Source organism: Petaurus breviceps, unplaced genomic scaffold (assembly GCF_028583685.1).
Source record: "Petaurus breviceps papuanus isolate PSGF00001 unplaced genomic scaffold, PetGlider_PUasm1.0 76, whole genome shotgun sequence".
NCBI classification, from domain to species: domain Eukaryota; kingdom Metazoa; phylum Chordata; class Mammalia; order Diprotodontia; family Petauridae; genus Petaurus; species Petaurus breviceps.
This window is the reverse complement of record NW_027186473.1, coordinates 8,708,882-8,725,320: the sequence shown is the minus strand read 5'-3', so window position 1 is coordinate 8,725,320 and position 16,439 is coordinate 8,708,882.

Sequence of the window (16,439 nt, the reverse complement as noted above, 5' to 3'; positions counted from 1 at the left end):
ATGTATTAAAATACAACAGTTGTTGAGAAAAGTACATCAATAACAAAGTAATGTATTTTCTATTTCACTTAGAATTTGATGATCCAAGTGTATTTAAAAATGATTCAGAACTTGGGTCTGAGTTGCCTTTCTATTCTGCCTCTTAAAATTCATAATTGCAGCTGCACTTAGCAGTATTACAGGGCCTTGTAGGGTCAGTAATAGCATAACTTTCATTAAGCATTGCCAGTTCTGGAGTCTGTAAGCCCATTTGGTAGAAATGCTGCCAAGAAATTTTGTTCTAGTCTTAAGTGAATTAGTATGAACATTGCTGTGGTAGGATTTATTAACTTGCGTTATGCAGCAGGTTTAAATTTTCCCAATCAAATAAATGTTATGTTTGTATCTGCAACTTCAAGAGGATTAACATTTGAAAAAAAATTTTTTTCATTTAAAACAATGTAGATTAATCTCTGTTTTGCTATATTTTTAAGGCCGTACAAAGGGTTTCACCAATAATGAGACATTGATGTCATTCTTACATAAATTTTGGTTGATGATGAATCTTAATTGATGAGATGCAGCAGCTGCCAAATTTCATTTCCTCACCATTTCTCTTCAGTTAGGCAATAATTGTGTGCCCAGCCAGGGTTGGGGTTGAGGTAAGAATCATGAGCGTCATATATTACAGATCTTATCCTAGGAGCGTCAGCCCCATAGTCTACTTCGGAGTGATTTGGAATTGCTTTTCTGGGGATCCCAGGCATGAGGTGGTGCCCCAGTTTTCTGACCTCAGAAAGCTTCAGGCTGAGATAAGTGATCAGTAGTTATATCTACCTATCTGATTTAGGAATGGATGCTCCAAGAATCTCTCTGGCCATCATGTAAGTCAATAAATCAGTTTGAGCTAGAAAGGTTAAATGGTGTTTAGCAAGGTCAGAGTTCTCTCTAGGTAGGGCCCACATTCCTGTCTTTAGTAGAAAACCTTTGTCAACATTGGGGCCAGATTGCTTTGGTGCTGTATTTTGGCCAACTGAAAAATCTTTCCTTTGCCTACACAAAAGATATACAAAATAAACACAAGGCAATGTGAGAATCAAGGAGTATGTGAAGGAGAGTTGTGTAATAAGTCTGGAAAGGTGGTTTTGGAGCCATGTTGTAAAGAATTTTAAATGCCAAGCAGAGGAGTTTATCTTTGAATTCGTAGGCAATAGGGAGACAAGACATTGGAGTTTACTGAAGAGGGGAAGGGAATAAGTATTTTTATAGCCTTTACAGAGAGGTGAAGTGACTTGACCAGGGTCACACAGCTAATAAGTAACTGAGGCTGGATTTGAACTCAAAACTTCCTGACTCCAGACCATCAGTTGCCTCTGTGCAGGTGTAAGGGTTATGGGATTTAAAGATCTTCCATGCCCCATTGGATGTGCTGACGTAGCAGGAAGGGGCGGAGCAAGCGAAAGCGAAAGCCAGAGAAAGCTAAAGCCAGAGAAACCGAAAGCCAGAGAAAGCGAAAGCCAAGCTAGTGTTCCTGCGCTGGCTGGCGGTGGTGGCGACGGCGGCGGCAGCAGCAGAGGCAGCGGCAGCACGACGCCCTTTTTGAGTTAGGACTGCTAAGGACTTTCTGCTAAGGACTCCTGCTGAGGACTGCCAGGGGCTGGAGCTGCTGGGAGCGCGCTTCCAGGACGCTGGGTGGTTGCTGTGCGTGGGGAAAGGAGGACCTTTGCCTGAGGTAGCCTGTTCTGTTTTAAAGGCTTGAAAATGTGGATGCTTTCTACTTTATCTACCTGTGCCAATATCATAACTACTCTGATGGCTTTCACTTTCTGGTTTTGGGACTCAGTCTTTTGGTATCTTAATAAATTTTCTAGTTTATTTCCCCATATGGCAAGCCTGACATATTTTGTAATGAATAGTTATATCAGCATATTTGTAATCTCCATAGGCATTGTGAATATGGCATTGCTGATACATTTGGCGACGAGGATGGGATCACAAAATGTCAGGCCTCTATTTGGAAGCAGTGGGGCTTTAGAGGGAGAAATGGCTATTCCAGGATGGGAAGATTTGCCTTATTCCTCTCTAGCCAGAGAATGGGCTAAAAGCACAGGGCCCTGTGAAAACTGGGAACCAAGGCTAAAAGAGGGAGAACCTGGAGATTTGGAAAGATGTTTGAAAGCAATACCCATAGAACCAGGCAAAGAACTGGCAGGAGTGTGCAGGAGAGGCTGGGTGCTGCTAACAAGTTATCACCTTATGTGTAAAAGTAGGGATAAGCTGCTGAAGGAAAGAGCTCGGATGGCTAGGGAGTCAGCTGGTTTGCCTGAGGATTCTTCTGTGTCACAGCACTCAGAAGAGCAAACTGGAGGGACTCATGTGGTCCAGGAGCAAGCTGCTGTTCATGTAGCTAAAAGGAAGCAAAAAACTAGCAGAAGGAATGTGCATGCAGCTTTTGTACAGGCTGGGCAGAGTTGCCCTGACAGCTTCCAGGAGAATGTGTGTGAGGAGAATGGAGCAAGGTTAGATGAGGAGTCTTCTAACGTAGAAGCTCTCCCCATACGAAGAAGAAGACAAGAGAACCACCGAGGGAAAACAGAGTTGTAATGCGAATGTAAATTTTAAAGATCTTCCCTGCCCCTAGGCTAAAGTGCACCAGAAGCCTGGGGAGGGAGGCTTGTTTTTCAGTAGATACTTTTTGATTGGCCAGTGGGTCAATAAGGTTGTTACATTCTCTGAGCCAGGAGAAGGCTATATAAGCCCTGATGTGTAGCTTTGTTTTGGGACTCACTTTGAGAAGTGTTCTGTGATTTGATCTGAATTCTGGGAAGCCGTTGTTGAGAGTCCCCCGGCTTTGAAAAACCCAGAATGTGGAAACCCAGATGTTGACTGGGTATGGATGTAATGGTTGGACAGTTTGGAAATCTGTCTACTTGATGTTTCTGTCTTGATAATTATGCCTGTATACTTTGAGGTTCAGGGTGCTGACCTTTTCTCCTGAACAAGGTAAACGATATATGTCTGACTGATTAAAGTAAGCTTGTTAACCCATTTTGAGTTGCTTTCCTTTAACAAAGCAGATCCAAGAACCTGTGGTAGCTGCAAACCCTGAGGACGCTTGGGGTGCTTGCTGCTACAAGAGTCCAGGGAGATAATTGAGGATTTCACTCAACAGGAGATCACTGATATATTGAGTAGATTTACCCAAAGAATGGGGGAGTCTTTAGTGTCTTGGATAGTAAGAATCACTGATGAAGGCACCGGAGGAATAACACTGGACAGTGAGGACTGTTTAAAATTCATAAGTATCAGTCAGAATTCTTTTGTACACCAGGCTTTTAGGGATCACCATATGCAGGAGGAAATAACAAAACTAATCTTCTAGCTTTAGCTGCAGAAGGATGCAAAAAGCAATATCCAACTGAATCTATGTGGCCTAGGGGAGACAGACCCTGGTACTCACTTAGAGACTGTATGAGAAAGCTAAAGGAGGAGGTAATGAAAACTGCTATCCTGATTGGAGATGCAAATGCATATTATGATACCCCCCTAGGAGTTCCTCATAGAAATATCATAGTGAAGACGGCTCCTCCTGCATATAAGCACCTAATTCTGACTCTCTTAATTGGAGAAATAGGGCACCCTCTTTCAGAGGTGCTGGATAAGATTTCACAATTAAGCGATTTAGGGGAATGGGAAAAAGACAAATTGCCTCGAGAGAGAAGAGTAAACAGCCAGAGGATTCAGAGACAAAATAGACCCACAAGAAGGGAACTGTTTACTGCTCTATTAAGATCTGGGGTGGATTTTAGAAGAATAGATGGTATTCCAACTGAAGAGCTGCATAAGCTGTACCAAGAAAAGGTACTTAGCATTAGAATGAACAGGGAAGCAGGAACCACCCCCGCAGGTATTTCTGAATCTGAATCTTTGTATCTAAGTTTGCCCCACCTTCAGGGGGAATAGGAGATAGGCCAAGCCCCAGCCCAGATAAAAGAAATATGCAGAAGAGATTGCAGACCCCATATTGGTTTAACAATATATTGGAAGAATGGATCAACTACTGTGACTAGGGCACTGATTGATACTGGGGCTGAGGCCACACTTATCTGTGGAAACCCTGATAAGTTTAAACATGGAACTCCTATTACCATCCCATCACAGGTCTAGGAGGAGCTGAAATATCAGCCAGACAGGTTAAAATAACAATGAAAATTGGGCAATTACCTAAGAAGGAATATACTGTGGTTGTTGTACCCATTCCTGAATACATCATTGGAATAGATGTATTGAGGGGCATGACTCTGAATTTACCTGAAGGAAGATACCAATTTGCTGTGAGGAAGATAGGAATTAATACAGTTTTAGTGGGAAAATTAAAAATGGACCCAATCACTTTACCTGAACCTTCTGAAGTAATTACTTTAAAACAGTATCGTGTGCCAGGTGGGCAAGATGAAATTACCACTACTATAAAGGAATATGTTGAAGCAGGAGTGTTAGTCCCTACAACCACAAGATGGAATAATCCTGTCTGGCCAGTAAGAAAATCAGATGGGACATGGAGAATGACTGTGGATTATAGACAGTTGAATAAGGTGACTCCTTCTTTGTATGCTGCATAAGAATCCCTAAAAATCACTTTGGACAGATTTTACCCAAATCAGGATTAGCAGCTCAAGGAATACATGTATTGGCTGGAGTAATAGATTCTAATTATCAAGGAGAAATTGTTGTAACATTAAGGGCCCATACAGATTCACAAGAATGATAGGATAGTTCAAGTGATTATCGTTCCTTGTAAAACAATGCCACTTGTAAAAACTGACCCTCCTTCCAAAATAACTGTCACAGGAACTGAAGGATTTGGTTCTACTGATAGAATAAAATCAGGAGCTAAAGTATGGATAAAACGGAAGCCAGATGATGTTCCAAAGGCTGCAGAGATTATAGCATATGGGAAGGATAACACTGTAACTATTGTTTATTCTGGAGAAGATGATTACAAAATTGTACCCTTAAGTCATTTATTCTACCGTGAGTGAGGTTACAATAGTCTGGTTATTGTCTCTTTGCTTCTTCTTGATTTTTTGTTTGTTCACCTTGTTTGTTAGATTTGTTTCCACAGGCTTGGTACCCTCCATCTGTAGATGCCTGATAGCTTAAGCTGGATGTCACCCCCTGTCTGCAACTGTGATGTGTCACCCTTGGACCTGGCATCAAGCATATTAAGGACTGACTTCTCAAATGGGACCCCTTAGGACAGGGACAGCTCTACATCCGATTTCAGCAGCAAGTAGCCATAGAAGAAGAGATCTTCACCCCTTACCACAAGATTTTGGGGCCCCATTTGTTCGGGGTGGGGGGAATGATGGGGAGCTTGTGCTCAAGCCCCACCCTAAAATATGGTTTTCTGTGTTTATTGTGTGCTATTCTTGTTATATTGTTGTGAAATTTTGTTGACACCAGTTATTCCTACTGTATTTTTGCCAAGTAAGGGACATGAAAGATCTTGGGGCCGAATGTAAGGGTTATGGGATTTAAAGATCTTCCATGCCCCATTGGACGTGCTGACGTACTAGGAAGGGGCAGAGCAAGCGAAAGCAAAAGCCAGAGAAAGCGAAAGCCAAGCTAGCGTTCCTGTGGTGGCTGGCGGTGGTGGTGACGGCGGCGGCAGCAGCAGAGGCAGCGGCAGCGGCAGCACGAAGCCCTTTTTGAGTTAGGACTGCTAAGGACTTTCTGCTAAGGACTCCTGCTGAGGACTGCCAGGGGCCGGAGCTGCTGGGAGCGCGCTTCCAGGACGCTGGGTGGTTGCTGTGCGTGGGGAGAGGAGGACCTTTGCCTGAGGTAGCCTGTTCTGTTTTAAAGGCTTGAAAATGTGGGTGCTTTCTACTTTATCTACCTGTGCCAATATCATAACTACTCTGATGGCTTTCATTTTCTGGTTTTGGGACTCAGTCTTTTGGTATCTTAATAAATTTTCTAGTTTATTTCCCCATATGGCAAGCACGACATATTTTGTAATCGATAATTATGTCAGCATATTTGTAATCTCCATAAGCATTGTGAATATGGCATTGCTGATACAGCAGGGAATCAGATTCTCCAGGATTCCACATCATGCTCTCCCCCGTCCCTTTTGTGGAGTAAGAATTGGAGGTGGCAAGGAGACAAACTTTCTATTCCTGTAGCCTAGGCTTAAGAGGATGAAGTTGTATCCTCTACATTTATTTTTAAAAGATTATTAAACCTTTTCATATAATTTGATTCAAGATTGGTTTATCTTAAGTATACTCTCCAATTTGTCAGATCCCCAAGATACTTTAAAATTCTCTCTAGAAAATAATAGACGCACAACTTTGTGAGGAGAAAGGGCCCACCTCTGTAACTAGATGATTTATAACAAAACTGAATTTCAGATCTTTGCCCAGTAGTAACTCATATTTTTTTTTAAAGCAATCGGGGTTAAGTAACTTGTTCAAGGTTACATGGCCAGTTATTTCTGGGTGTGGTGCTGAGTGTCTGAGCCCGGGTTTGATCCAGGTCATCCTGACACTGGAGTTGGTGCTCTTACTCACTGAGCCACCTGGCTGCCCCTAAGCAATTGGGGTTAAGTAACTTGCTCAAGGCTACACGGCCAGGTGTTTCTGGGTGGGTGTAGTAACTCATAAATTGAAGACATTTTGCTCTATAAGGGGGAGGGAGGCCTGGCTCCTTGCCTGCCTGCACTTTTGAGGTTAGGATATCAAACAGAACCATGACACAGAATCCTACAGGATACATCAGGATCACCTCCTGAGCTCCCCTCTTTTTCTCCCCTCTGTAGTCTTGTAAATTTCCTGCAGTCTTCTCCACTAGGAGGATGAGATCTGTTTTTCTCCTTTAACCTTGTAGAGAAGCAAGATTAAAAAAAAAAAAGTATGGTCATTGGGCCGTTGCTGCCATGGCCTGGTGCTTCAGGATTTAGTAACAGTGTGGGTCTAGAGTTAACAACGTGGGATTTGGTTGGGTTATAGCTGTTAAGAGGCTTCAAACTTCATTCAGGCGCTGGTTCTGAGTATGCAGGAAATGGGCACAAACAGATATGACATTGGTGTGGCTCCTAGAAGTCTGTCCTTCACACAGACTTTTTATTTACTTATAGGTGAGAAGGTTTGAATGGACTGTAGACTTGGGTTTGATTCCTGCTTCTGCCACTTAGTACCTGTGTGATTTTGAGCAATCATTTGATCTCTGGGCCTCAGTTTCTTCAAATGTAAAATGAAAGGATTGGACTGCCAAAGTCCCTACCAGTCTATGCCTTCCTGATCCTGACACTTTTTTTTTGAGATGCAGTGAGGATAATAAAGCTAATAAGTGTCAAATGTCTGAAGCCTCATTTGAACTCTGGTCCTCTTGGCTCCAGCACAGGTGCCCAATCCACTGTACCACCTAGCTGCCCCAATCCTAACACTCTTAAAAGTAGTATACATGTAAGTAGTACAAGTATGAATTCTGTCTCTTGTTTGACTGAAGGACTTTCCGATTTATATGAAAGTGGTGACTCATTGTTCTGGCCTGGGCCTTTTCAAGTTAGAATAGTAAGGATTTCAAAAATGTATAAGAGCAAACAACATCACCCTCTAGTGTTGGACTAAGTAACGACATGCTTTTCTAAGTAGTGTTAATGCCAATGCGGTGTAGTTGAAAACTAATTTAGCCATCAAATAATTTACCACTTAAAACGGAGTTTACTTATGGACCATGTTTCTTATTTAACACTTAATTCTTATGAACCAGTCAATGGATATTCTTATGACTTTTTTTTTTTCCGAATTCTTCACACGTTTTTGTATTTTGTATCTTTGTATCTTGTGTCTATGAAATAGTCTGGCAGGAAATTTGTCCAGGGTTTCACTAGGTCCTTACCCGCTTGGCCTGTGGCAGTAGCCTCTTAATTGGATTCCTAGACCTTAATCATTCTCCCTATCCAATCTAATAAACACTTCCTAAAATGCACACCTATCCATATCCCTCTTTGATCAAAAACTCTATGGACTCCTACTACCTCTGAGATAAAATACCAACTCCTTGGTTTACCTTTGAAAGCTCTTCACGGTTTGTGTCTGCCTTCTTTTCCAAGCTTATTTCCTATGTACTCGAAATTTAAGTACATTGTTATATATACAACATCCCAGTCCAAGTGGCCTATCTATTCCCCAGATTCTGTATTCCATGTTAAGCTTTGGCATAGGTTAGCTCCCATATCTGGAATTCATCCACTCCTCGCCTCGTCTTAAAGAATTCCTACCTTCCTTCAGGGCTGAACTCATGCCTCCTCCAATGGGAGCCTTTTCTAGTTGTCAGTGCTCACATGATAATGGCTATGTATGTGTAGACACATATATGTGTGTGTATGTGTAGACACACATATGTGTATGTGTATATATGTATATCTGTTTATATGTCATCTTATGTTGTATTCCCTCAAGAAAATCATAAGATTTTTTAGAGCAAGGGATATTTTTACTCGTACCTTTAATCTTGAATGCTGAGCACAGTACCTTACACAGAGTAGGCATTTAATAAATGTTTGTTAGGTTGATTCGGATTGGAATAGACAGTAAGGTAGAGATTCAGCAGTTCAGACTAGGAGAAGCCGGCTGGCTTGGTAAAAGGAACAGAGAAGCTATAGCATTGGAATAGACAGAGGATAGGAAATGAGCAAGGTAGTGGCAGGAGAAATCTGAGGATTAAAGATCCAAGAGCGTACTATGTCACTGAAATGATTGGATAGTCAAGGTTCCAATGAAGTGAAGGGAAAACAAAAGGTAAGTGAGCAGGTTGAGGAGTGCTAAGGTTGTGGGAGAAGTGGAAAGATTACTATCAGAGGATGAATTCAGATATCGGAGGTGAAGTATTTGTGAAATCTGTTGTGTGATCACTACTATCAAAAAAAGAACCTAGAAATCATCCTTCAAGAAATTCTCAAGGAAAATTGCCTTGATATTCTAGAACCAGAGGGCAAAATAGAAATAGAAAGAATTCACCAATCGCCTCTTGAAGAAGATCCAAAAGGAAAATTCCTAGGAATATAACAGCCAAATTCCAGAGTTCCCAGATCAAGAAGGAAATATTACAAGCAGTCAGGAAGAAACAATTTGAGTATTTTGGAAACACAATCAGGATAACACAAGATCTAGCAGCTTCTACACTAAGGAATTGAAGGGCTTGGAATATGATATTCTGGAGGTCAGAGGAGCTAGGATTGAAACCAAGAATCACCTACACAGCAAAACTGAGTATAATGCTTCAGGGGAAAATATAGTGACTCAGTGAAATAGAGGACTTTCAAATATTCTTGATGAAAAAACCAGAGCTGAATAGAAAATTATACTTTCATTTACAAGAAGCAAGAGAAGCATGAGAAGGTAAACAGGGAAAAGAAATCATAAGGAACTTATTAAAGTTGAACTATTTACATTCCTAGATGGAAAAACGATAATTGTAACTCATGAGACTTTTCTCAGTATGAGGGTAGTTGAAGGGAATATAGATGTATAAATACATATATATGTGTGTATAGGAGGATGTATGTGTGTATAAATACATATATGTGAGCATATGTATATGTATGTACATGTATACATAGACAGAGGGCACGGGATCAGTTGAATAGGAAGGGATGATATCTAAAAAATAAAATTAAGAGGTGAGAGAGGAATATATTGGGAGAAGGAGAAAGGGAGAGATAGAATAGAGTAAATTATCTCATATAAAAGAGGCAAGAGAAAACTGTTACAATGGAGGGGAAAAGAAGGAAGGTGAAAGGGAATGGGTCAACCTTACTCCCATTGAATTTGGCTTAAGGAGGGAATAACATACACACTCAATTGGGTATCTTATCCTACAAGAAAGTAGGAGGAAGGAGATAAGAGGAGGGATGATAGAAGGGAGGGCAGATTGGAGGAAAGGGTAGTTAGAAGCAATCACTTTTGAAAAGGGATAGGGTCAAAGCAGAAAATAGAATAAGTGGGGGGAAGGACAGGATGGAGGGAAATATAGTTAGTCTTTCACAATATAACTACTATGGAAATGTTTTGCATAACTACACATGTACAACCTATATGGAATTGCTTGTCTTCCCAGTTGAGGTGGGTGAGGAGGGAAGAAGGGAAAGAATCTGGAAATCAGTTTTATAGACAAACATTTAAAAAAATTGTTTTTTACATGCAACTGGGAAATAAGATATACAGTCACTGGGGTGTAGAAATCCATCTTGCCCTACTAGAAAGTTGGGGGGGGGGATGGGAGAGGATACAAGAGAGAGCAGATTGGGGGAAGGGGTATTTAGTAGGCTCGTTATCTTGGGATGAGGGTAAGGGAAAGATGGGGAGAAAATTTGTAACTCAAAATCTTGTGGAAATGAATGTTGAAAACTAAAAGTAAATAAATAAAAGATTTTTTTTTTTTACAAAAAATATACAACCTCAGATCTTCAGGGTGCCCTAAGGGAAGGACACTTGCCAGTTAGCCTTGCTGTGAAAGTGAAATTAAGAGAGTAGATTCAGAGCTTGACCTCTTTCTTAAAGCTAATTAAATCTGACTTTTTTTCATTGGTATCAGTTATTAATGATGGGAGAAACAGCCTTTCTCTGGGGACCATAGGAATTTGGGGAGGAAGTCTCAACCAGGAAACATTTATCAAGAATCATTATCTTTTCCAGGCACACTACTAAATGCTGAGAATACCAAGAGAGGCAAAAGAGAGTACTCTAGGACCTCACACTCTAAGGAGGCAAACGATATGCAAACGAGTCATAAATGAATGAATGAATAAAGGACAAATCAAAGGATGAATCTGAAATAATCAAGAGAGGAAAGCTGCTAGCATTAAGAAGGATTGGGAAAAATTTCCTGTAGACAGTGGATTTTAGCTAGGACTTGAAAGAAGAAGGTCAGGAAAACCATGAAGTAGCCATGAGAAGGAGGCAGGAGAGTATCCTAGGCACTTGGGGAAATCCAGAGAAAAATGCCTGGAGTCAAAAGGCCATTGTCACTGGATTGAAAAGTACATGGAAAGGTGTAGGAAGATTGGAAAGGGTGGGAAGGGGAGGCTAGGTTTTGAAGGGCTTTAAACTCCAAAAAGGATTTTGTATTTGATCCTGGAAATGGTAAGTAGTTTATTGAGTAGGAGGTTCCATAGTCAGACTTTCACTTTAGGAAAATCACTTTGGCAGCTGAATAGAAAATAGATTATAATAGGGAAAGACTTGTGGCCGGCAGAGGCTATTGCAGTAATCCAGGCAGGAGAAGATCAAGGCTCATACCAAGGTGGTGGCAATATCAGAGGAGAGAAGGGGGCATATTTGAGAGATGTTGCAAAGGTGACATTAAGGGAAGTGAATAAGGAATCATGGATAATATCAAAGTTGTAAGGCTGAGGGACTGGGAGGATGGCGGTACCCTCAGTAGTAATAGGGATTTTTGGAAGAGGGGAGGATTTGAGAGGAAAGATAATAAGCTCAGTTTTGGACGTGCTGAGTTTGAAATATCTACTGGACCCCCAGTTCAAGATGTCTGGTTAGAGATATGAGGCTGGAGGGGAACAGAGATGTTAGAGCTGGATGGAATAATTAAATCCATGAGGAGCTGATGAGATCCACCAAGTGCAATAGTGTAAAGGGAGAAGGGAAGGTGGCCCAGGACAGAGCCCTGTGGGATACCCATGATTAGTTGGTATGACTTGGATGAAGGTCTAGAAAAGAAGACTGAGAAGGAAGTCAGATAAGTAGAACAACCAGGAGAGAGCACTGTCCTGAAAATCTAGAGAGAAGTGTCAGAGGCTGCAGAGAGGCCAAGGGGAATGAGGACTGAGAAAAGGCCATTGGATTGGCAACTAAGAGGTGGTTGGTAACTTTGGAGAGAGCAGTTTCATGTGAATGATGAAGTCAAAAGCCAGATTGTACAGAATTAAGAAGGAGAAGTGGAGGCAGCTATTGTAAATGGCCTCCTCAAGGACTTTAGCTGCAAAGGGCAAGAGAGATTAGGGGCTTTATTCATCAGAAATTGAAGGATCAAATAGGAGAGAGATAAGCATGTTTGTAGGCAGTAGAGAAGCAGCCAATAGCAACTGCAGGGAGTGAGAGAGAGGGCATGACTTTTGGAAGAGACAGGATGGAATGGAGTCACTTGAACAAGCAGAGGAGTTTGCCTGGACAAGGTAAGGGACACCTGAAGGAAAAGATCATTGAAGAAGGCATCTGAATAATAAAATAAGGAAGAGAGGAGAAAAGGGAACTGACAGCAAATGGTCTAACGTTTTCCAGTAAAATATGTGGCAAGGTTCTCAGCTGAGAGAGTGGAGGACTGGGGAACCATGGAGGGTTTGAGGAGGGATGAAAAGTTTTGGAAGAGTTGCTGCAGCAAGTGGCATAGTAAGTTGTTGAGGGAGGCTTTAGAAGGATTGCCTAGCAGCAGAGGAAGGTCCATTTGACATTATGTAACATAAATTTGTAGTGGATCCATTTGCATGATTTTCACACAACTTCATTCAGCAGCACTTGTGAGGAAGTAAAGACAGTGGGGGTTGGGGGTGGAATAGTAATTCAAGGCTGAGGCTTGGCTGGGCACAGTATAATAAGGGGGCAAGGGACTTGAGAAGAGGACAGTGTAGAGATGAACTGGTTCACCTGTGATTAGTGCAGAATTGATGCCATGAGAAGTAAGAGCCTCCTGGAGATCATAGTGTGGACAAAGAGCAGGGTTTGGTATGGAAAGGCAGAGGGGGAGGTGATATTTCAAATTCTTGAATGTGGAAGGTGGTGTGTTTGCCACCAGTGTCAGAATCAGTAGTATGATCAGTCTTTGCATGTGACTGAGATGGGATGGAGGTCATGGGAAATAAATAGGTTGGAAAACTGGGAGTGTAAGGTGCTTGAGGGAATATCAATATATGTTGCAATCCCCTAGTATGAAGGAAGGAGCTGGGGAGGAGAGAAAGCTTGTGAGCCAGGTACTGAACTCATTTTGAAAGGCAGGGGAGTTTCCTGGAGATCTGGCAGGCAGCAGCCACCAGGATTGTGATTGTGTGGAAGATGTGGATTGTGTAGACCTCAGAGGAAGAGAAACTCACTGAGAGTTGGTGGTAGGGGGAAAACCTGGAAGTGGCAAGTAAGAGCAAGGGATCTAGTCCACCTCTTTCACCTCAGCCAGTGAGTCCAAGGGAGTAAGTGTAAGTACAGCCAGTGCTGAAAAGGTGGCCAGGGAGGCTGTGTCATCAGAGGGGAGCCAGGTCTTCGTGAGAGCCAGAAGACTGGAAGGGTAGGAGAGGAAAAGATTTGAGTTGAAAGCAAGTTTGCTGCCTCTGGGGCAGACATTCCAGAGGGTTCAGTGGGAGGGGTGGGGAGAACTTGGTTGGGACTTTCTGAGTGTGTAGATTGGGGAGGAGGGAATTGGAGACTGGATATACACATATCTGTGTAGCCACTTATCTTTGTTGTTTCCCCCTTGAGTATGTAAGCTCTTGTAACACCATGCATGAGTAGCTTTCCAGAAGAATGCTACCGTGAACAGCTTTTAAAGTTCTGATTACACAGTATAGTGAACACTCTATTCCATAACAAATCAAAGTAAAACATTCACAGAAAATCAAGGTACAGCATTCACAATGTTATTACAACTTATCACAGAGAATCACAATATAGTATTCACAACAAATTATCATTAAAATGGCCACATAGTTTCTAACATAGTGGCCTCAAAGTTTTGAACAAAGAACAATCATCTCAAAGTACAATAGTCTTCCACTCATGGGGCACACTAAGTTAACTCAGTCACTTACTCAGCAATCAATTACTAAGTATCATTAATCACTAAGTACAAATCATTTGAAAATACACAAACCCTCCACCCCTAGCTCACTAGTAAACTACAATTTCATCATTACTCAGTACCCACAGAGATGTCTTTTCATCTTGACTTGGGGCTGGTTCTCAGATTCCCTGGATCCCCTTCCATGCTCCCAGATTCTACCTGGATTCACCAGACTGTCACCTGGGTTCAATGGCAGACATCTACCAGTTCCTTGTCCAGCTCTCTGGGTAGGTCCTGCTCCACACTGGCATTCACAGGGTCCAGTCCATGTCAGATCCTTCACAATTTCTGCTCCAGGGAATTTAAGGCTCAACCAAGCCACAAACAAAGACTATGCATCCCAGTCATGCTTCCTCAGTCACCTGGGCTCTGGCTCTGGGCTCTGGGCTCCTGTTCAGAAGAAGCTCCACCACCACAAGTTCTCAGGAAATTCTGGCCCAGTTCTCCATTCTCTCTTCTGTAGCTGCCCTGCCACCAGATTCTTGTCTGAAGAAATTCTGACTGTGCCTCTCTGGGGCTTTTCTTATATACACACAGCATTAGCTACTTCCCATTTCAGCCAACCCCTTCCTGTTATGTCAGCAACAGGAGACAGGAGTTCATATCTTCTCTTTCCCCAATAAAGGCTTGATCAGTTACTAAGTGCTAAGTATCTGCTTACTTGCCAATACAAAGGGGTCAAATTACATTACCATTATAGCTCTTTGTTGATAGGAACTGTTTAATTCATTGTATTTTCATCTCCACCACCTAGGATGATGCCTGCCACAGAGTGGGTACTTAATAAATCCATATTGATTGACTACTTCCAAGAAGCATTTCACTCTGAGTATTTGATACTGTGAGCCGGAGGATGGGGGTGAGGGGAGAACCACAAATGTTTTATTCTTACTTCACACATAAGGAAACTGAGGTTCAAAGAGATCAAGTAACTTGTATATGTGACTAGTAACTATCAGAAATGGGATTTGAACCCAGGTTTTTCTTACTCCCAGTCCAGCCCTCTATACCCAAGTAAACACATGAGCTTCATAGGATTATCACTCTAGAGCTAGAAAGGAAGTAAGAGAAATAAGGAAATAAGTTTCAACTTCTTCCATTTACAAATTAGGAAACTGATGCCCAGGGAGTTTTTCCCTCTTTCTAGAACCTCTTCTTCTAAGATTTTCTAAGATTTTGGAGGGTTATATGGCTTCCTTGTTCTGTTGATTGCTAGGAAATCCAAGGCCTATATTTTATTATCTGCATGTGTCTCTGTCTCTCTCTGTCTGTCTGTCTGTCTCTCTTTCTGTCTCTCTCATAAATAGGTTGAAAAACTGGGAGTTTAAGATGCTTCAGGGAATATCAGTATGTATCTTACGATCCCCTAGTATGAAGGAAGGAGTTGGGGAGGAGAGAAAGCCTGTGAGCCAAGTACTGAACTCATTAAGAAAGGCAGGGGAGTTTCCTGGAGTCTTCCCCCTCTCTCCTCCTTCTCCCATTGCTATGAAACTATATAATAGTAACCGCTAGATGGCAGCCCTGAGCTTAAAGGATAAGGCTGAAGACTGGTAAATTAAAAAAAAACCTAAGAATTGGTTGCCTTCCAGATCACAAGTTCCATATATCCCCCTTTCAAAAACTGGAGATAGGAGGAATCTCTCCAGCACTTAGCACAGGGCCTGAAATGCTTGTTGATTTGACTAAATGCGAGGGACCGGAGCCATAGTGGGAAAGTTCAGCAGCTTTTCCTTTTTGGGGCTCAGATCCCATCCCCATCATTTCAATCCAAACAATTATTAAAAACTTCCCCTTGTGAAGAGCCCTGTGCTAGACACTGAGGAAAGATAACAATTTAAGATAGATGTTATCCTGTTCCTTTGGCGTTTACAGCCTCAGTATAGGTATGACAATGCAAATTGCTCCAAATTACAGTAATGCTATCAAGACTGCCTTTCTATGCTGTGGACACTGGCGTCACAGGACTATTCAGGGAGGGTTTTCTCAAGAAAGATATTGTTCCTACACATCTTTTCTGTTCCAGCTCATCTTTTTAAATAGCTGTTATTCCCATCACCCTTTATAACATCAGCAGTTTTCTCAGTTAACAGACCTTCCCTTTAAAGACCCACATTTCAGTCACTATTAGGAAGGAGCCAGTCATTAAAATAATACTTTGAAATATAGGGCAGCCCTTGAAAGGGATGATTTCACTAAAGATTTGCTGAATATAACTAGTATATACTAGTTATACTGAATATAACTAGTATACTATTACTAGTATAACTAGGCCTAATACATTAGGCCTAACTGTATTATTATTGGGAAATAGTTTCACTTTTCTCCATCCCCAGTTCATCTGGTCACATAGGCAGTTAACAAGTGGCTGATTTTAACAATAGTACTAGTTGCCAGGGTCCCCCAGATATTCCTCCTTGGGCTCTCTGAATGACAAAAAGACTTGGAGCTAGGATTCACTAGAACATAGCTGTGTCAACCACCATCAAATCCAGTTAATTCACTCAGTACAGTGGCTATGCACATCTTTTCAGGCCTGCATGGTACCCCCCTCTCTCCCTCTCTCTCAGCTTCATACTATAGCAAGAAACCCAAGGCTTCCCCTTCTCCTC